This window comes from Halichoeres trimaculatus, unplaced genomic scaffold (assembly GCF_033239565.1).
Source record: "Halichoeres trimaculatus isolate MK-OKI-2021-1 unplaced genomic scaffold, fHalTri1.1 fHalTri1_scaffold_9, whole genome shotgun sequence".
Classification (NCBI taxonomy): Eukaryota; Metazoa; Chordata; class Actinopteri; order Labriformes; family Labridae; genus Halichoeres; species Halichoeres trimaculatus.
This window is the reverse complement of record NW_027437188.1, coordinates 16,053,044-16,075,247: the sequence shown is the minus strand read 5'-3', so window position 1 is coordinate 16,075,247 and position 22,204 is coordinate 16,053,044. Positions and strand designations below refer to the sequence as shown.

Genomic DNA, 22,204 nt, shown 5'->3' with positions numbered 1-22,204 from the left:
AATGCTCACAAATTGCATAAAAAAAAAACAAAAAACAACAGAGTCGTAAACATGACCCATATTCTCACTTTTTAAATGAGTTATACATGTACAAACATTTCAGAAACATGACATTAACATAAGAATTTTAAATGTTAGCAAGTGGAACAAATCTGGCACAATGAGCTTTATCTTCAAACGACAAGGGCCACGAATCAAAGCTGAGTAATAGTTAATTCAATTCAATTCAATTCAATTCAATTCAATTCAATTCAATCCAATCCAATTCAATTCAATTCAATTCAATTCAATTCAATTCAATTCAATTCAATTCAATTCAATTCAAAGAGCTTCATTTATCCGTTAGGAACTTCATTTGTGCAGAGCATCAGTTCAACAAGACGCTCTCCACCTGTCGCCATTACACCGCCAGCCCCCCACATCTAAGATATTTGAATATGTGGGAAAAATCCAAACAAATAAATAATTGAAATGATAAAAATACTCGTCTCTCTGTATCTGTGAAGCAGCAAACAAACCTTGGCTCCACATGTGCTGAATAAATGACCTGTTGTTGAACAATTGCTCCAGGTATGCCAGCTGTCAACAATCCCACATTGTGCTTTGTTAAAACAGTGAAACTGAAACAAACAGCATTGTACACAAGTGAACTTCCAGCCAATGACACTCATTTTCACCCTAGAAATAGAGCTATGAAAACAAAGCAGTACAACTCAAAAAAGAATGAAAGGACCAAAATGAATTTGTATCTCGCATTAACTTATTTGAACACTTACTCCTGCTTTAACTACAGCAGGTAATATGCAGCAAGTAATAATTTCAACACACCAACTTCCTATTTCATATGCTTAACTTATCTAACCTGAACTCTTAAACAGTTACTCAACCGTGAACAGTTTAAAAGAGTCCAGTGCAGAGTTTTGAAGCGTTTGTAACTTTCTATACCACTGAGGTGAAATAGGTATTCCTGTAATCCTTTTTTAATTATGGTTGAGAATGTGAGATAAACACTAACAAGTGAAAAGGGAGTGAAATATAGTGCGCACTGAAATTGAGTGTGAAAAATGGCATTGATATGAAGCTGTCACATAAGCGGGAAGAGTAGATACAGTTACTCAGTCAGCTTTGACCACTTTTAAGTCTTAATTTCATGTGGCCCTTGCATGCTGCATTCAATGAAGCTTGGAAAAACAAAAATCATGTGGGGATGGACCATTGACAAAAACGTAGCCAACTATCTTGACAAAGTTGGTACAAAGAATCTTCAGCTTTACCTAATCCCTGATTAATTTTCCTGTTGAGTTTTGTAACCTACACAATATCAGGCCTTGGAAAAATACATTTTAATCCATAACCACATTGAACATTTCAGTGAATGTTATGGTTGAGAACTCTCCATTCATTTTAGAAAGATTTAAGGAGGCTTTTATTTGCTGTTTCTTTTATTCTAAATGGACACTTTCCCCTGTTGAGTGTCAGTGTGAGTTACAGTTGTTTACAAAAGTAGTTTTAAAAGTAGTAAAAAAAATGTCTACATACATTCATGGCTCAATTAGGCACTGTTTGCTGGAGCTTTCAACTGCACAGCCTTAATCAGTGAATAGAAAATGATCAGTTGTCATCTGGTTGTCAAGCTTAATCACTCTGTTTTGAAGTGAAACCTCTGCAAGAATTACGCTTTTCACAACGACAAATGGTTGATATGCAACCAGTTTGTTATTCCATAAGGGAATCCAATAAATGCCTTTCATAATTAGCGAACTGTCAAACTTGTTTTTTTTAGACACCAGTTAAGCCTTTAAGCCTATAACGTCTGGCATTGGATAGTCCAAAAATTATAAACAGAACAATTAAACCCCATAGCAAATATTTGATTTGAGCAAGACAGCCACCAAAGCAGTCAGTTTATGGATGATGCATTTATTAAATTTAGGATCACACAAATTACTTGTCATGCAGAAAACACTGGCTTCACCTTGAACCAGTGTAAAAGTAACAGGTGGTTACCAGGCAGCTGCCATAAAGTTCATGGTGGCTGTATTCATGTTGAATTTGTTTTTATTAAGGAGTGTGGGGATAATCATCAGACATTTCTCAGTACATAACAACACCATATGTCTGAGAAACTCTTTAATATTGCCCAAGAATCATTGCACAGGGATGGAAAGGAAGAAAAAAATGGTGCATGTTGTCATGGCTATTGATGGATGCATAAATCCACAGTCAAAAGCCATGATACCAATAAAGTCTACTGATTTTTTTTTCTTTTTCTTCATTAGTGCAGATGGCCCTTGTGCTAAGCACAGATGTGTTTGATGAGCCTAACCCCTATGTCTTGGTTATTGGTGTTAAGTATCTAAGGTCAAAGGCTGTATCATCCACTCAGTCTACCACTGGATCACTTGATTGTTCATCACCTCTAGGAGGCATGGAGTTAACTAGGAATCGTTAAAACCACTGGAAAACCTGTGGATGCCACGACTGTTGCCAAATAGAAACTAACCTGAACCACAAGGTGGTGCCAAAAATTAGCTCATGTGTGTGTGTTTAGCCATAATATGTCATCAATCTCTTCGCATACTATACCTATTATCATATTTCTTCAATTACATTAAATTTCTGCAAATCACTTCCCGCCCATCGTATCTACAAGAAACGTTAAATCACCACTTGACCCTCAATCTACCATCCCCTGATGAATTTGCGCTTGATCTGAATCAGTCCATTTTAAGCGAATCTACTTTATCACTGTAAACCGTCACGACTGAACCGTCCTCGGCCCCTGCCTCCTGTAAATGATCAGCATGTTGAGCAGCGGTTCTTCATCACTGCTGCAGAGCGACACTTTCCTCTCAGCCCAGCATGCAACAATTAGCCCACAGCAGGACTTCACCTGTCACACTCATATGTAAAACTAGGAAAAACACACACACACAAACACAGATGAATCCGACTGATGAAGTATCTGGAGTCTGAGGTTAAACGTTATTCCATAAATGACCGTATGAAGTAATATATCTCAACTTCTGATGCACAAAGAAGCAGCCACGGGAGGTTGCAGCGCAGCTCGAATCCTGATCAAATCAGCAGCGACTGAACCTTTACGCATTTCCAGTCTTGTATGTGGCATATGCGTAATTTTACTTTTAAAACTTAATGTGCTTACCTAGTGATGCGTGTCCTCCCCGTTGACCAGGTTTAAAATAAATTCATGGTAATTAAGCCTCAGGTTGAGCGAAAGTATGACCGCTGCCCCCAAAAAATACGTTTTGCGAGAAAGCGTGATTTCAGTGTAACTCAATCCCTCTTCTGTATAGTTCGCTTGTGTTCCGCGCCTCCCTCCAACACCGGGGCTCAACGAGCAGATAGATGGGCAGAAAAATGCGATCAGATCAACAGCAGTCCACTCGAATCTGATCATTGGATAACCGAATCAATCCTTGTTTCATGGGCCAGTTCTGCGCCCAGAGAATAATGAAAAACATCCACATCCCAAACAGTTGGAATAAAATCCTTCCTCTTTGCTTCCGAAGAAAAGCTGTGTTTTTCACCCAGTGAGGAGTTTTAAATTTCCTGTTCAGTAGTCACCACTTGCTTTAAAATCAGATAGGCCTGCTGAAATGGAAGGTCTATCCCGAAGGCTTATTTTAAGGATACCGGTGAGGCTGCGTATCCTGCACCTCGCTTCATCAGCGACGGAAAAGCGCAAAGAAAAAAAGCCAGGCAGTGATTTCCCGTTCTGCAGTTCTCCTACAAACAAACGAACCTGTGAAACCCGCTCAATAGCAACGAAAAAAACCCTCCGTCACATCCTGTGTTGTAGATATAGTCCTGAACAGTCTGCTGTATCCACTGCGGTCCGGTGAAAGATGCTGAGCAGACTGAGGTGCAGGCGAAGTCTCGTCCCTTCCCTTTCTCCTGCGCGCACACTCTCTCTGCTGGAGGGGCAGAGGGGTTCTCGGTGCCGTCCTCACTCTGAGGCTGACCAGACGTGCAGAGGGAGACGCTCAGGACTCTTCATGCATTCATAGAAGCAAGGAAAACTCCAGAGCTGCGCTTCTTCAACACATCAGAGCCACCAGCGGAGTGAAAGCGCATGACCTGACATAGAAGCTCGACAAATCAACTGCAATCAGTCCGTGTATCAAATGTAGCTCTGTGGTAGAAGGGAACTGGCTGGAGGAGACGAATAAGTAGCTTTATGGAGGCAGAAAGTGAACCGTGATAAAAATCGAGTAACGGACCTGTCAGCTATTAAACGTTGAGATGTTTCTTGTTGCTCCACAGCTTTTGGATTGTTCAGACATTTTCAAAAAGGGTTCTCCTCTAAACCATTGTGGGAACCACTGACCCATGTCCCCACTGTAGATTCTTCATGCAGGAGATACCAACCTGTGCAAAACATCTGTTTTTAAAAAAATTAACAACTTCTTAAGTGATGAACAAAGATTAATGACCAGAGTTTAGAGCATATTGCATTTTTTTTGTAAATCAACACTTATCTTAACAGTGTCTGATAATAACTGTTGAATAAGTTAGTGATTAATTGTATATTATAAAAAAAAAAAAAAGCTCAAGTTTAGCGGAGGATGTGACTGTTTTCTATGGAGCCCCCTGAGGGTCACGGCGAGATTCTTTTGAGGAAACTTTTGCGTTGTCTTGCAATAGACTCCTTTACTGTTTGTAAACACTTATGGCTGCGCATACATTTTGACTGCAGATGCACTGCAGAATACAACGGTTTGTCAAACAACATGAAGAAGTTAAGCACCAAAAAACACATTTTTAACTCAATATGATGGATGGTTCACTGAGGTTGGTTAGAGAAGATGTATTTAAAACACGGCAGCATTACATATGCTGATAAAATATCAGTGCTCAATAGACCCCTTGACAGTCTGTCATCATTCAGATGCGCACACATTTGGCTACGGGAGCAGCATTTAGCTCTATTCATTTAGATGAGTTATTGTTCCTCTAAACTCTAAATTCAAACTATAAGCAGCATCAAATGTCTGATTTTTCTGTGGTCAGTTGTCAGAAACGACACTGTACAACAACTTTTGTCAAGTTCTGTCGGTTACAGAGATACAGGTGATTTGGGGTTAAAGTGACCATGTTAACAGGTGACTCTCAGCTTTACTTGTCCATAGACTGTAAAAAAAAATGGACATCCGCTTGCTTGGCTCAAAGTGAGGTCTGCAAAAAAACTGCTCCCCCTGGTGGCTGGCTTCAGTATAGGTTAAAAAATCAGGCTTTCCAGCCATTCCAGCTGGGCTGTGGTCAAACTTTAAAAAATTAATACTCCTTGTAGAGATGTTGATATATGATGTAATTTGGCTGTCTTGTATTCAAGTCCTCTTTTTTTCTGAAAAGTTTTGTTTTCATTTGTTATACAAGGTTAAAAACAGAGTTTTACGTAATGTTTAACGATGATTGACAGCTGCCGTTCTTTGTATTTTTTTCAGGGATTGTAATCTATGTCAGGAGGTAGAGTCAAAAAGTGATAAGACTCTCGAAAGAAAAAAAAAAGAGATTATTTTTGTCACCCAGCTCCACTCAGGTTCTCCCAGAATCCCTCATCGTCTCTACTGTGCAGACGCTGGCTGCAATTGCTGCCAATGGCTGTACCTGTGACGGGGGAATTTTAGCTTCAAAATCATACAATGGTGAGTGGCAGAGCCACGCTGTCCACTCTATATACAGTCTATGAACGCGTCAGTGATGGTTGGCTGAGAGTCACCAGTACACAGGTTCACACTTTTCACCGAAACACCATTAAATGTGCTTTCTTTATCCAACCTCAGGCAATCAGGTTTGACCACAAATAAATATTTACTGCCATTGTAGGGTGAGCTTGGTGGGTGGGGCTATGCTGATTTAATGCTACCTTGGCCAGGTAGTCATTTAAATTTTGGTGAGGGTAAGAGGTGGATGTCTTTGCGTCACATTAGAAGGTAACTGAAGTGACACAGTCTTGACTTTTTTCTTTGAAAACATTTATGTTTTTTCTGATTTTTGTCCTAGGAGTAAACTGCTGTTCTATGATGTGTTGCCAGTCCTTATTTACCTTCCTTTGAATTTATTTTTATTTTTACTTTTACTACCATGGCAAAAAGAGTCCAGTGACAGTGCCATTTTATGTCCCTGAGTAGTAACTGGCAACCCAACTGCTGTGTTGGTAAGTTTTGGCCTGACAGTTTTTTGCAGCCTTAACACTGATGCTGAAAAGAAGCAGAGGGAAAAAGAGAAGGAGGCGGGTGGAGGGGGAGGAGGAGGGAGGACAAAAACAATAAGGCTTCTACAACAATCAATGCTGTTTAGACCTTTCAAAGAAAATCGGTGTCTTTGCATAACACAGAGAACAAGATTTCATGCAGCTTCCTGTAAATTTAATTCCTGCCTGTTTTCTGCACCCCAGGACATCGAACATGTAAATATTTCTCTTGTCTTTACCACAACACACTGGGGATGCAGCAGTAACATTAGGAGGTCACTGACAGAGCAACAAGGTGTTCTCCTTCCTGAACATGTGAGAAGTACAATGCAACCCGTAAGATCCCACTGACCTTACTGCAGATCAACAGCCCAGAGCCCTGGTGTGCACTTCTGTCAGGATCTGTAAGGATTTCATGTCTGAGCAATAAGGTCATTCTGCTGCCCTGTCTTCCTCTCTGACTCTTTGTTGTTGAGATAAGAACTTCTTTTTACACATTTCATGCCTCAACTGGACTACAAAGAGGATGCCAGCTCAGTATGTGGTGAGAGAAATGCCTTACTGCAGCTAGAGAGGGGTGTCTGTGCCATGTGGATGCTTGGAATTCGATGTCAGTTTAACCACCAAACAGTGGTTAAAGGTGAAGGTTGATGTGACTGCTCATGAGGGCCGTGAGCAGAAATTTGAGAATATTATGCTGACATTTTCAACATAGCCCGCCACCATCACTACCCTTCATCCGCCCAACCCTGTATTATTCTGGTTGTTTGAGCGAAGAGGCTGCAGAGTCATATTGAAGGGCAGCCCATCCTCATGAAACCACATTGCTTCAAAGAACATTGCTCAGAGGATTGAAGAATAGTGTCACGTACAAGTTGATGGAAGGTAAAAAGAGCCTGAGAGATGATTTCTCCATGATACAGAAAGGGGATGTTTTTCTTTTTTTTTGTTGGCTTGCATTGATCGTAGATTGCAGCTACAAGTTTGCTTTATTCCTTAGAAATCACCTGCAGTATAAGGGACCTGCAGATGTCATCTCTGTAATAACAATGAGTGAATGAATGAATTTTAAAGTAAGATGAGCAAACGCTGGCAGATTGCCTTACCCTGAAGTACATTATAATTCAAATAAATACCATTCAGTCAGTTATGCTCTGGGCTATTAATAATCTTTTTTAGCGATGATTTCAGCATAACTCAGTATAGTGGTACTTAGCATCAACATTACATTACACTTCAAAGGGCAAAAAGGAAATGCATTTGAACAGTAAGAGCAACAGTCAGCTGAAGGTGGGAATTTATGTCCCTCCACAAACAAACTACAGATGTTTTTTTTTCATTCTCCAAACAGATACCACTATCAAAACATGACTTTGTCCCAGCAAACACAACATAAACTGCAAAACTGTCAAAGTTGTTGCTTCTCAAAAGGTCAAACATACTGTTACTCACTCTCTGCGATAAAATCTTTGATGTGCAAAAACAAAAACATTGTTTAACATTGAATGTCTATGTGTGACAAAAAGCAGATATTAAGAATTTTTCATTTTTTTTAATTTTTTCTTTTTTATTTATTTTCTAAAACGTGTCTGCATCTTCTGTGTTTCAGGCCGACATTCGACAGGTGTTGTTTTTAGGAAGTGGAAGGTATGTTTTACCTGCCTGTAAAACAAACTGCTATTGAAATTCATTCATCCCCTCTGAGATCACATTACTGAATACTTCTAAACAACCTCATTTCCCCCTTTGGTGCGACATATCTTTTATCTATTATTTTTTAAATTTTATTTTATTTTAATTTTATTTTTTTTAACTATAATCTTGCAGGGCTGCATGGTGGCTGACTTCCTCCCACAGTCCAAAAACATACTCACCAGGTTAATTGGTTGCTTTAAATTGTCCTTAGGTGTGAGTGAATGGTTGTTTGTCTGTTTCTGTGTGTCAGCCCTGCCATTAGCTGGCGACCAGCCCAGGGTGTACCCCGCCTCTTGCCCAATGACTGCTGGGATAGGCTCCAGTCGCCCATGACCCTGAACAGGATAAGCGGTTAAGAAAATGGATGGATGAATGAATGAAATTTTGTATTCAGCCTGGCTGACTTTTAATAATGCCCAGTATCATCGACTCTCTTAAGCCTTCTTTGTGTTATTAATTTATAACTCCTTTTGTAGTTCATTTGCTGCTTGTCAACTTGTCATCGTTTGTTTCCTTTCTTATGCTGCTCAACACTTATTGCCCCATGAAGGATTAATAAAGTTGTCTTAATCTTAATCCGAATAAGTAGGATGTTCACCTCACAGTCGTGAATTTCAGAGGTTTATTCAGAAAATTCTAGCAGGATGTAACTGCACACAAACAGTTAACTGCAGAATCATTTTACTGTTCTATTTTTCTCTTTACACTAAACGTAGCAACTGTGATCTACAACGGCGTAAGATCACACAAAACCTATTATATAGCATGAGCTTTATCTTTATCTAATGCTATCTATTTCAAAAGTGGCTGATGCCACCCAGGGCTGTCTCCTCGAGACACCCCAGGAGAAAATACAATTTATTGTGTGGCTCCAGAGCAAAATATTCTCCATAATGCTCAGGGATTCAGGTTCATGCTACTTGTGGTTAGCATGGCCTGGAGTGGTAGCCCTGAATTGGAAATGTTGACTCAGAGTGTGAACTAAATGGATCCACCTCAATTTGTGCGCGGGATTCCATCAAACATAAAATGAAAAACACACTGACCGTGTTCTCAGATAAAATGCGTTTGTGTAGGCAGAGACAGAATTAGAAAGTGTGTTAATCATAGTGAAAAAGCTTTGTCTTTTTTTTTTTTTTTTATCGCTGAGTCATTTTAGAGCTGCTTTGCAGTGGATCCTGTTGTGTAACATCACCACACCACAAACCAGTAAGCTCCCAGCACCAGTTAATAAAAGGCATGGCTGTGAAATCTGCATCCATTTTAATGGTTTCTGTGTTCAGCTTTTACAGTTACTGTTTTACTGCCCCAAGCTGAAGCCCTTGTGTTTACCTGCATCTTTCAGTATCTCTCTTTAATTATTGGCACCACAAAATACACACATGCATACTCAATGTTCAAGCAACCAAGCATCACCTTAAAGGTCCTGAAAGCAGGGCGATGTTACCCAGCTCCGTCCACATCTACTTCCTTTGGTTTACAAATGTGTTCTCACATGCTGTTTTGTGCCTCCACAAAATGCAGCAACTTAAATGAAATGATGAAGTCATACAAAAGGAACTACTAACAAATTTCATGACAGGTTTGAGGGGCGGGCCTCAAACACCAAGGTCTGCCTATAGCTCCTCCCCTTGACAGACCCTCAGAGGGCTGGCCAATCAGAAGGACAGGGCATTTGTGGAGCAGTGAGCAAAGACTTACTGCTCAAAGCAAAGTTTCTGAGACACCACTGTGAGAAAAATATGGATTCAAAGGGACAGTTCCCACATAATTGACACAGTCAGAAACTGAAGCTATGTATTCAGTGTCAGTGCTCCTACAGCTCTGGCAGTGCAGCAGTAGATGGCTGTCTAAGTAGCCACTGAACTGAACCGATTTACTGTGTAGTGTTGCAGCTTAGGAGGGCTGAGAAAATGAACGGGCGTATCTGATGTTTCATTTCAGCCTCAGTCATAGAGTTGTGCATCTCTTGATTTGAAATAGGTTGTTAATGGGGCATGGAAGAAAATCTGACTTGTGGAACTGGCACATTGACAGCTGAATCGCACTTGCTGAGGCCCAGCACTGCACAGTATGATTTACTGAGAGCCATCTCGTCCCGAGCTGCAGTGAAACTGTAGAACAAGTCACAGAAGCGAATTTGAATCACAGCCATATATAAAATGATGTGTTCAAACATATTCTCATTCCAGTCGTGTCATAAAGGGTCTGCTGCTGTCTCACAGCCAAGTGCCATTAGGAGGGCTAACTTCTTTATGTCCTGATTTATGTTTGAATGACCATGGTCTGACTCAAAACAAAATATATTTGAGTGTTAGCCAATTTGTAATTAGACAGCACACTGACACTGCAGTAGGCTTTATTGACGATGTCTGAAATCTCCAGGGAGCCACAATGCTGTGTGGGTGGTAGTGATGTGAAAGTGGCTGTTGATGCTGAAATGGCAGGACAAGGATAGAGTCACCTTACTATGTTGGGAAGAAGGACAAGGAGCACAGCTCACAATGGCTGACACATTTATGCTGAAGTCAGAAAGTGTGTGTATCTGCTGAAACATTGACTGAAGAAAGCTGATAAGGTGTGCTAACAGGGAATAAAATTTACTGTCCAGTCACTACATGGATTGTCAGCAATTTCCCTCATTAACATTCAAAGCATTGTTCTATTGACAGCTGTTTTGGCCCTTTTTCCCTTACTCGCTCTGAACCCGAGAGCTTCATTTTCTCTAAGAGAACTCTGCACTGAACTTCACAACCCTGAATCAAAGATTGCCCATCAGCAGGAGAGTCTCTGGTCTGGTCTCTAATTATTGTACTGATTTGTGTGAGAGTAAAAGATACTGAAAACGTCTTAATTCTTCAATTAGCTTCTCACTTTAATGATTACTGACTCTTATTGATTGTTTTTGTTGACTCCACAAACAGATGCATCTCCAGTCCACCTTGCTCCATCACAGCACTGGAGGATCCAGCTGGTCCGTCAAATTGCAGGTAATGCACAGCCATTCGATTTTAGCTGGATATGGAGCCGTGCATATATTCAGCACAGTGAAATTTTTGTTTTATTTCAAAATAAAACAACCGTGTCAAAATCAGTTCATATTTAGCTTGATTACGGCAACAGACATAATGAACAGAGTCGGACCAGGAGTCATCAGATTTGAGGTTTTACAGCCCAACATGAATGAAGAGAGGCTTATCAATGGAGTGCGACTCCGGCTGACTGTCAGTCAGACAGTTTGCTGTACTTAACAAGCAGCCAGAGTCGGACTGCAGACATATCTGGTGTAATTGATGCGTGTGTAATAATCTGACACACATTGTGTTTATTAGGACAAAGAATAAAGTCATTCAGGTGTGATCAGATCACATCTAACATTCCTGGTGATGCAGGTGAGCTGTTACTGTTGATGAATATAATAAATGTTTAATGTCATTGTTTAAATTCCACAAAAGATGTAGGTCACACCACAGTGATCTGAAAAGGAGGCTGAATACTTAAAGACATAGTATCCTTTTTCACTCTTTTTCTCTCTTTTTCTGCAGACCATGTGGTTTTCAGTAAATTATTTTCAGCAAAATGTTCAGGAGCTAAGAGGAAAGAACGAGGAAATCAATCAAACATTGATGCAGTATCTCTTGCGGGAATAATACAATAAATCAATACCAGATTTAACAATTTCCTTCCCAGGCTCACAATAATGGGATAGCCATGCAGTTAGACACTTGACCTTTAACCTCTGATCACTGTTCAGTCTTGCCATTTATCCAAAAGCACATCATTCCGTTTTCCCAAAATTCCCAAGATGCCCTCAACATTAACATACTCACAAGAATGGAACAGAATAAAAACATCTGGAGGGTTTTTTTCTTGTGCATCACATTAGCCCAGTGAGATCGACCTTTGATCTACTGAGCAAAGCCTGTCCTCATCATGTGATCGTTCGGATAAAGTGCATGTGAAATTCTGTACCTGTAGTATTTTTTGCCAAAATATTCTATGAGCTTAACCAGGGGCCTAAATTATGCTTCCTTATCTTTTTTTTAACATCAGACAGGTGTTTGAAGTGTCTCAGCTAATGACCGTCTCCTCAGTGTCACTGTGGTCATCCTGTTTGGTTTGACGGGATAGTCCCTGAGTCTGACTTGGAAATGGATGTATTCTTTTCAGGCATTAATTTAGATACACTATAGGGGCGACTTTTAGTAATGTGGTCAGGCTTCATCAAATGTGTCCTAAGTGATCACCTGTGATTACATTTCACTTCTCCTTTTTGTATGCAATAGTGCAAAAAACGTCACTTTTATTCCCATCAGCTTTTATAATGCATCAAATTATGAATAAAATAAAAAACTCCGATGCAGACTGTTGTAGCATAGAGAGGGAGAGCTACACTTGTGTGCAATACAGGAACAGGTGATGATGTACTTGCTGATATGTTACATGTTTACATTGATCATGAAGGTTAGTCTGTGTAAGGAGTGAAAAAAAAGCAAATTGGGGATAAAACACAGATTCATGTTTGGTGCAGGTTCCTGGTTTGATTACCCAGTGAGGCAGGTGTCTTTTCATTTGGTGCTTCCTGGATACAACCCAGCTTCTTTTCACAGTCCAAAAATATTGTAGATGCTTGTAGATGTGTGTATGTTTCTTCAATGACTGTCTGATTATACGTATTATTTCTGTGAAAGGCTGGCAACCTGTTCAGGGTGTACCCCACTTTGCGCCCAATGATAGCTGGAACAGGCTCCAGCAGCCTACAAATGGTAAAGATAATGGACGGATGGATTGATTCATGTTAGGAAGCACGTTCATCCTCACTATACAGAATCACTGTTAAATCTGATTTACTGCTTGAGGGTCAGATCTCTTGATAGTGTCATTTCAGACATGTGGAGACAGATCATGTATTACTGAGGGCTGTGCACAGATCAAGGATGAGATTGGACCCTATATGAAACCAGGGTGCAGAGCATAAAAAAGACAGATTGGTTTTACATCTGCTCATCTTGCTCTAAAATAATTTAAAATCATTTATTATCTTAGTTTATAATAATGCTACATTTTTTTCTCAAAATGATAAATTATTCAAGGCTCACATAATTTTGTATTAACTATAAGTTAGAGAGAGGAGACTTCTATCACCCTGCATGATTATTTCTGTGGTCACCATGTGAGCAGTATCTTTGATGTGGAGTGCGTGCTATCATTGACCACAGCAGTGCTGAAGGACGTCCCAGACAACCTTTCCATGTGGCTTTAGTGGCTGGATTTCATTCTGTTCTCCGTGCATCCAGGACGTGTTGACACCTGTAGTTGAGACTGACTTCCTGTGATTTGCTAACACCAAACAGGAACATAGACAGTTATATTGACTAAAAAGCAGGAGGATAGAGAGACACCGCTTGTCTTTTCCCCTTGTTCATTTCTACCATTAAAATCCCAAGATGCAGTGGTTTTCCAAGAAATGATAGCTTCTAGTTTCAATGCATCTGCAGCTTCTTATATAAAGGAATAACATTTCAATAGAGGCAGAGTTGAAAGAGATCATTATGTAAAACAATGCATAACTGAGGCATATTCTTCAATTTTATTGTATTATTATCCTGCAGTGAGATGAAAAGATGATGTAGACTGACTCCGAGCAACAGTGCAGAGAGGCCACAGCTGATTTGATATTTCATAACCCATCGGCTAAAGAGAAAAGTATAAATGTATATAATGTGATGAAACTCTGACACCATAAAAAAATGCATAGCGAATGTGACATATAAGTAGCAGCATACAAAAATCTTTGAATGAATGTGAAGCCCTGATGCACACTGGTGCATGCCCTGATGGTGTGCAAAGCCTTCACGTTGACAGCTGCTCCTGTTAGAGCTTGATTTACAACTTCCAGACACTCGTGGTTTGACACCTTTCCTTCCCCTGTGACCTGCTACAGTTCCCAACACAGCATGTCCGGATAGTAAATATTCATTTGCTATGAATGAGACCTCTGCTGCATCAAATTGTCATGTTGAGAGCATGGTGTCTTCCTGTGTTTCTACCGCCTCACCTTCCATCCCCCAAAGGTCCCCCAGTATTGAGCAATATGTGGCCATGTGATGCTGTCCATTTAGCATAAGCTAACAGGATAGATTCTGCTGTCCCTCAAACAGACAGCAGGCTAATGGCTCTGGCTTTCTTCCAGTGGTCTGAGAGGAATGGGAAGGCAAAACATGAGAGATGACAGAAAAGGAGAGAGAGAGAGGGGGTGATGAAGAATAAGGCACCGAAGAGGAGTAGAATCGCATGAATTTGGAGCAGCAAATCAAGAGCTCCCTCTCTATGTTGGTGTCACAGTGAGGCCAAAACAAACGCTAACTGCATGTGACAGTCCTGAAAGCAATCATACAATTAGACGCTGCCTGAGTCTGGTTTTCATGTGCTCAGAGGATCTGCTGCTTTGTGGAAAAGCTGTTTTTAGACATGATGAGTACATGATGGGGAAATGCAGGGTTATGTGCTTTGTTTGGATAATGTCATCTCTTGTAGCAGACCATTACCCAGGAGCACAGAGGGACTATGTTATCATTAGCTTAAGAGGAATGGCAGCTAAGTATTGCTCTTACTCATTTCAAGGAGGTAGAAATCAACAATGGGGACAGGTAGGAGCATTTAGATCCCACAGTAATAGTTTAAAGGGAGAACTCAAAACACTGTTTGTAGTTTGTCTGGCTTGGAGGTAGGACACTGATGTTATTTGTTGCACAAATACAAGAACTTTCAGATACGTTCTTGTGACTTAAACCAAAAAGTGATCCCTTGAGAAAATGTCCTTACCCCTGAGTCATTCACCTTTATGTTCACCTGTCATCTCTAAGATGGAGCATGCATTTCCTTAGCTGCCCTTTCAGGAACAAATCATCCGTCACAGTATGACTCAGGTACGTGCTGCTTTGAATCCTTGTCAGTTTGATTTTGAGTATACACTAGCAAGCAAACATGGACGAGATCCTCTCTTATCCTCATTTTCCTGAAGCTCAGGAATAATCTAATTCAGGTATCAATCACCAGTCCTGGATTAAGCAGGGGTTGAATACACGGATCAGATTTTCTCACCCTCTCTGGAATAGACTTGACTTTGACAGGATGTAATTTATGTTATCAGAGGATTATTTCATAGTCTGTATCAAACTGGGACCTCCCTAAACATAGGAGGAAATTCTATTTCTGATCACATAAACAAGCTATCTGTCAGAAAAAAAGGAGCTTCTGCTTGAAAGAAGAGAATAAAGTCAAGTGTATTATTTTGAAGAGCCAAAAAACCTCAACACTTGACAAAAGCCCATGTGCTGTAGAGCTGCTGAGAGGCAGAACCACCTTTTATCCCATTTCAAGGTGAGGATGTTAATGCAGAGAGTACAAACCTCTCTGTGGGCCATCACTTAATAGGTGCCCTCCTCTTACTTCCCCCATCTGCCAAATAGTGCCCTTATGAACCGGTTTAGCTGGATTAGCAGGGCCCTGTACTGGAGTCATCCTCTGCAGCAGCCCCTGGTGAACTTCTGCTCCAGTAGGTATTGAGAGACAGCTCACCTTCAGGCCTTACCAGAGATTATTAGCGTCCACTGAATTTGTGCCCTTTTCAAAAGCCAGCAGGAGGCTGTCAGACGAGTTAAGGCAGACAGCAGGAGACGCTCGTGTTCCCAGTGACTAGTTTGGGGCTTCCAGCCTGTGGAGAGAAAAGCAACAGACGACAAAACAAAGAGTTATTTCCAATTCTAGTCAGGTTTTGTTGTTCTCTTTCTGTCTTTGCTCTCTTTTTCCTGTTCTTCAAGTGGATTCATTCCTTCCTGATGTTGATGGTGGCATTGGAGAATTATTGATCGTCACTCTGCAGGAGCGTGTCAGGTAGATTAAATCACCTGACCTCAGCTTGGTCCCCCAGCATCCTTTCGGGGCTTAGAGAAAGGTGTGTATTACTGATCCATATCTAATACGGAGTTGCAGCTGAAGCTGTTAAAGCTCAGCAAGGTAACATCAGCTAATGTATAGAAAACCCTATACAACCAGACACAATTCTGCAACAGCTCAGAGCACCAGCTGCAAAAGTAGTCTAAAAGTCACCATAATTAATAAATCTACCAATTGCTCCAATAAATCAATCTTCTGTGGAGTTATATAACAGAGCATTTTATAGTACTTACAAACGGTGCATTGTGCTCCCCTTGCAACTCAGACTTGAATCCTTTGTTTGAAAACACTGTTTACAAATGTCCTCATTGTAAAACAAACCTTTTCAAAAGCAGAGCTCATGTTAAATTCATGCTCATGCTTAAAACATAAACCTCGCCTGCATTGGGGCATCAGTGTTTCATGTTGTAATTATGGACGTGGGCTGTAAAGAATACAGAGGGAGCCTATTTATACTGTACAGGAAGAATGATTACAGAATCAAAAAATCACTGTACACCTCCTGCGTTCCTACATTACCCATGCTCGATCACACAGGACTATGTTTACAGAAATTAATAAGAATTAAATACTCTTCAGTATGGACATAAGGGTACATTTATGGTGAGTGGATTGTTAATGTGGATTGGAGCCCTGTCAGGGTAAACAGGAGCCTGACACAACAAGATCAGAGGGATCATGTTTCTCTCGTCAGCGGTACTTTCACTGGTCTGTTTGCCATGCAGCCACAATTTTTCAAAAGTTTGGATTCTGGGGTTCCTCATGTTGAGGGAGATTTAGTGAGCAAAGCAAAAGATAATTTAGCAAAACCTCAGCATAAAATTGCTTAATTGTTTGTTATTTCATCATCTGCAGGATTATAAATAAAGATTCAGAGAGTTTTTGGAAATATTCTGTTTGTATGAAATGTTGTGCAGAAACATATAACAATACTTGATTACTTGGATCTTGCACTGCACAGCATTAAAAACAGGCTTGACTCTGTAATGGAGATCACTGCATGAGTTTAAGTTCATATTCAATGTCTATTTTCTTATCAAGCTTGGGTTATTCCTGCATTAGAATATGTAGGTTAATTCTAGTTCAAAGAGGGAACCAAAACATAAACATGTCGAAGAAATTTCTGAGATTTTTCCGCTTCAGTTGAAGTGAAGAGCAATTTCTGCATACGATAAACCACCTACTGATTTTTCCTCCTTCAAAAGTAGTTTTCTATGCTTGGTTCAAGCCTTGTCCATCATAATGCTTAACCAATAGCCATATCAAAATAACCAAACACTGCTGCTTTTACTCACATTATATTCAACACTTCTTTGGATGAAAAGATTTTATCTTGTTTTATCCCTTTTCTCCTTCTAACTGATGGTGAGATGGAGCAGGGACACCCTATGCACTATGTAAAAACACATCTGTTCGTGTGCATTCACTATTAAGTTATTCTGGGCAACCTGACGGATCCAGAATGAAACATTGGCAGAGCAGAGTTAGAGGCAGGTCTTCCTCTGTGTTGAGGAGCTAGAAGTAAATGCTGAATGAATCTGTGTTCAATAAGAGCTGCTGTGGTGCTAAATGTGTTGGTTCCCGACTGAAAAATAACATTTTTGGCCTATGTGCACCCACTGATGTGTGTTCAAAGGCAATACCATGAGTAAAAGTTGAAATATTGGGAAAAAATTATTTGAATATAAAAGTTGCCTAAGACCTTGGCTTTAGAACCTTCGCTGGCCCCCATACAGCACTAAATCCACTTCAAGATCCTCTTCATCACCTATAAATCCCTCAGTGACCTCACCCCCTCATCTCTGACCTCCTCAAATATCACACCTCACCTCGCCACCTCAGACCATTGGGTGCCAACTTTCTCTTCCAGCACCATGACCAAGCATCAAACATCTGCGATTCTGACATATTTACTCATTAAAAAAAGAAATTATATCTAATATCTTATATTGTCTTACATAAGTGTCAAGACTCTTAGAGTTTGACCAGAAGTAACCAAGTATTTTCTACAACCAGGTGAAAAAGTTTTAGTATTCTTTTTTTTCTTTTGTGTTGGAAAAAAAAGATCCATTCATCACTTTAATTTTTTAAAATTTACATTTCAGAAAAAAAGTAGTTTGAACTTTCCGGTTCAATTGCTTTGCTAACATTAGCATCGAAACAAAACCCGTTTTTTTTTTTTCCACAGGCACTGTGAAATTTAAAAGTTTTACTCAAGATGTTGCATATCATGTGCAAGCTCCCCTAATGTTGTTATGTTCCTCATTTGTTTTTGTTTTTTTGCTTGTTTATTTTTTTACAATATTACATGTCAAAGACATATTTAGGAGTAATAAGCAACAAATCAATTCTGCTTCTTAACAACATCTAGCATCCAAAGGAACCGGACAGCCTCCATTCATCACTGTCACACTCTGTAGATGTGGTCTTATTACATGCTGACACACACACAGACACAGACACACAGACACACACACACACACACACACACACACACACACACACACACACACACACACACACACACACACACACACACACACACACACACACACACACACACACACAGAGTTTACTCCAGCCATTTGTTCATCAATGCATTCAAATTGCAAACACCTCTATTTTTCATTTGGATTCGTTCATTCCTTTTTCTCTTTGTTTGTCTGGCAATGGTTACTAAAACCAGATCCTCACTCCCTCCTGAACTAACCTGGCCGAAGAGCAGCTGTGTACCTTTCAACCACTGGTCACCAAACTCAGCAGAAACATGTCTGCCAAAAGAGCCATCGATTTCTGCCACATCCCCGAGGTACGCTAAGCTCAGTCCCAGATCACAGCTCAACAGCTCAGAGGCTGTGGGGAGCTGTCTGTGGGTTCACTTTCACAGCAGGCTGAACCTGGTGCCCCATGCCAGCTGGCCAGCCAGAGGGTTTTTCATGCAGACACTCTATCATAGTTGAGGTGGTAATTAGACACGGTTAATGCCAAATCAGGCCACAGGTGGCTTATTATTATTGGATAGGTTGATTATAAAGAGTCCCACCGCAGCAAAATGTGAATAGGTTCATGTATCCTGTTCCTGAAATGGCATACACGACTGTTTGCTCTTTCACTGGCACATATTTTCACATATTTTTCCAATTTGACAGACTCAGTTCATCTATCTCTCAGCATTTGCTTTGCAGATCCTCTCCATGTTTGGCCTGGCCCATTGTTGTGCTTGGGACAGTGATTACTCAGGAGAGGCCATGGATTAATCAGACCGTGGAGGGCCCATTGATCTTCAGTCCAATCCATCTGATATTGGCTCCTGCTGGATGAAAAGGGGAGACCTGCAGCATGGAAATCAATCCCAGAAGGTCAGGAGTTCCCATTTGGGGAGCAGGTTTTAATTGAGGCAACCGTGTTGCAAGGAATCATCAAATGTCTGTGATTGAGTAATCTGACATACATCTGACAGGGCAGCTAGAATAAAATAAGGCGTTTGATCATGTCATCAACGAAACTGTACTATTTTCTTCAACTCTTTATAAGAAATCGTTCGGAGAACTAAGCATCTTGATAGGTGAGGTTTTTTTTTTAACTACCCCATACCTGGACAAAAACTACACCTTAACCAGCATCAAAACACCATAGAAAAGGTCAATTTACCTTAACGCAACTGTTACATTTTAAAAGCAGGATATTCTGTTTTCCTCTTCATATTTCATCCCAAGTCTAAAATAAAAAAGCCTTTGATGAGCACCAGGGAAGAAGGCAGTGAATTATTGTACAGCAAAACAATCCAATGGTGACTCCGCAAAGAAATTTTAGGGGGAAGAAAGTATTTATTTTGTTACCTGGGCTTAAGTTTGGCCTGACACACATCCTTGGTGATCACAGTGATTGAACAATGCACTGATAAGAGAATGTACATGTAACTGTAACACAATTTGATGACCAGCCATCAAACCCATAATATAAAGCATGAGGCCCATTCTCCATGTACGGTTTGGTGGAAATATGAAGATGTAACATGGCTGCTGAACAGCATTGAATACTTCCCTCAGTGCCAGTACCAGCAGTAGAAACCTTCCATGCAGCAACAATAGTGTTTGATTCTGCTCAATGCAGCAAGACGTGCAAGCTGGAGTTTAAATATGCAGATGCATCTCAATTAACAAGAATATTGTTGAAAAATGGCTCTTCACAGAGGGCAGCATTCAATTATATAACTAGAAAACTGAGTGGAAGGAAAATTTGTGGTGGAAAAAAAAATGCACAAGCAAGAGATAAAGGACTATCAAGCAAAAGTCATACAAGGGATTTTGGAGAGCTCAGGAGCCATCTGCAGTCAGTGCATCAAGATCCACCACAGTAGTGGATAATGGTTTGGGTGCCATTGCATTTTCTGGTGTTTTTCCCTGTTTTCTGAAGTCCAGAGTCAACAGACCATTTGCCAGGATTTTCCCGCACTTAAAGGTAGAGTCTGTGGGATTTTCCTAAAAATACGATGTCAACTTGTACAGAAATTATCCTTCTCAATAGTCACTTCTGAGCCTCTATACATGTGTGTGTTTCTGCCTTAAACCCTCAACAGTGCCTGTATGTTGGTGTTTTGATTGTATCAGAACATTTCTGGGTGGAGAGTAAGCATGGTCACTCTCGGCCAATCACAGCACGCCCAGTGCTCAAGTGACTTTGTGTGTTGATGGTCATGAGTGGAAGTAGCTATTGCGAGTGGCTGTTACAGTGGACATAGCACGGAGGAAGAAAATCATAATTAAAGTGAAACAAAATGCCAAACAGAGGAAGCCTTTTATTAGACGAGGGTAAAGCTTGGCTCATCTTTCACTCACTTTTGGGAACTTGAAGAGCAGCTCAGTACAAAGAGCGCCATAAGTTGGTATGTGTCAAATACCCATGACTACTCGTACTAACGTGCCAAGCTGGGGTTAGGCCCTCGAGTGACTCCCACATGCTAACGCAATACTGCAGGTGGTTTCTAAGCTAGTAAATATGTCAGTCATGGTCAGAGGCTGTAAGTACGCGCTACAGTTGGCACTGAGCCAAGGAGAAGAAGCCCAGTTTAAATGTGTGTTTTCTAACACGTAATGAAAATTTTTGCAGACCCTACCTTTAATGCTTACATGTAGTGAAAAGCTTTATGGAGCTGATTATTAGAGCCTCTTAGAGGAATGTGAGTAAAAAAATTAAAAGTCCCTTGAAGACGTTTCTTTCCTGTTTCAGGTGAGTTATTTAGTCAAGCATCCTTATCCTGAAATTAAGCCCCATGGCAACAAGCAAGATGACACGCTCTGCTATAATCACCCACAGCTTACAGATCTTTGAGGTGAAGAAAATCAGGTAAACACATCAGATCCCAGGCTTGATTCTCAGCTCTGAATGTGACTCTGGTTTTTATGCTAAGTATTTGAAAACATGTAGGTGACTGTTTGCTCTTCTGGTTTTACACTATGTCAAAAGGTGACACATCTTAAAATTCCTGCTGTGTGAAAAATTGGTGCTTTAACTTTTGGTTGTACATGAGACCAAATTCCAGATTCCCTCTTGAGGATAAAGTGTGACTTTTATTCCTTCCACTCAAAGCACGTTGTATAGCTGCAGGGGTAGAGGAGGGGGACAAAGGTTTGTCTAATCCAAGCTTGACATGAACTGCTCTCCTGAAAGCCCCTGATGTGACTGACACCTCTCTCCTCTTTGTCTTTGCCACTCCAATTAGCTTGGAGACAGGTGCATGTGGAGAAACCAGGCAATGAATTACCACCCCCTTTCCTCTGTCTACACTTAACTCCGTCCTTTCCTCTTCCTTTCTGTTGCCCTTAATTTATCATCTACCCTTCCTAGTCTGCCTTCTCAATGCCTTCTCAAAACACATTCTCTCTTTTCATCCCTCCCTGCTCTGTTTCACTGCAGCATAACTACAGTCAGAGTGACACAGAGAAAAGAAGCGAGTTATTCAGTCTGTGATGTATTTTCCTGCTCTTTGATTTTGACAAACACACACACTGAGATGATTTAATGCCAAGAATAACACTAATGTGACTCCCTAATGATGAAGAGAGGTAAACCCAGACAAAGTCAGGATAAATGCTGCACAGACCTCTACAGCATCTTCTTTGTCTGTTTAGGGAGGAGAACTGTATACATGTCTTTGTTTACGTCCTACTCTTTATTAGCCAAAATAGAGCCACATTTCTCGAAAAGATCAGTAGGTTCCTCGGGTTATTTAAGACACTTATGTCACTGCAGGTTTTGGGTACATCTCTTCGACTTTATGTTTGATGGTGAAAGTTTGCCCCCTACTGGTAATGATCATCACCCTCTTCAGCA

The 22,204-nt window shown here is 40.5% G+C and overlaps 1 protein-coding gene across 3 annotated transcripts in view; it reads right to left on the bottom strand.

The window, feature by feature from the left end:
- The window catches only part of grik4 (glutamate receptor, ionotropic, kainate 4), a 348,334-nt gene extending 344,265 nt beyond the window's left edge, over nucleotides 1-4,069 (bottom strand). For all 3 annotated transcript variants that reach the window (XM_074678961.1, XM_074678963.1, XM_074678964.1), the window contains exon 1: nucleotides 3,167-4,069. The gene's annotated coding sequence lies outside the window, so the exon portion shown is untranslated. The remainder of the gene's footprint in view (nucleotides 1-3,166) is intronic.
- Nucleotides 4,070-22,204: the final 18,135 nt, after the last annotated feature.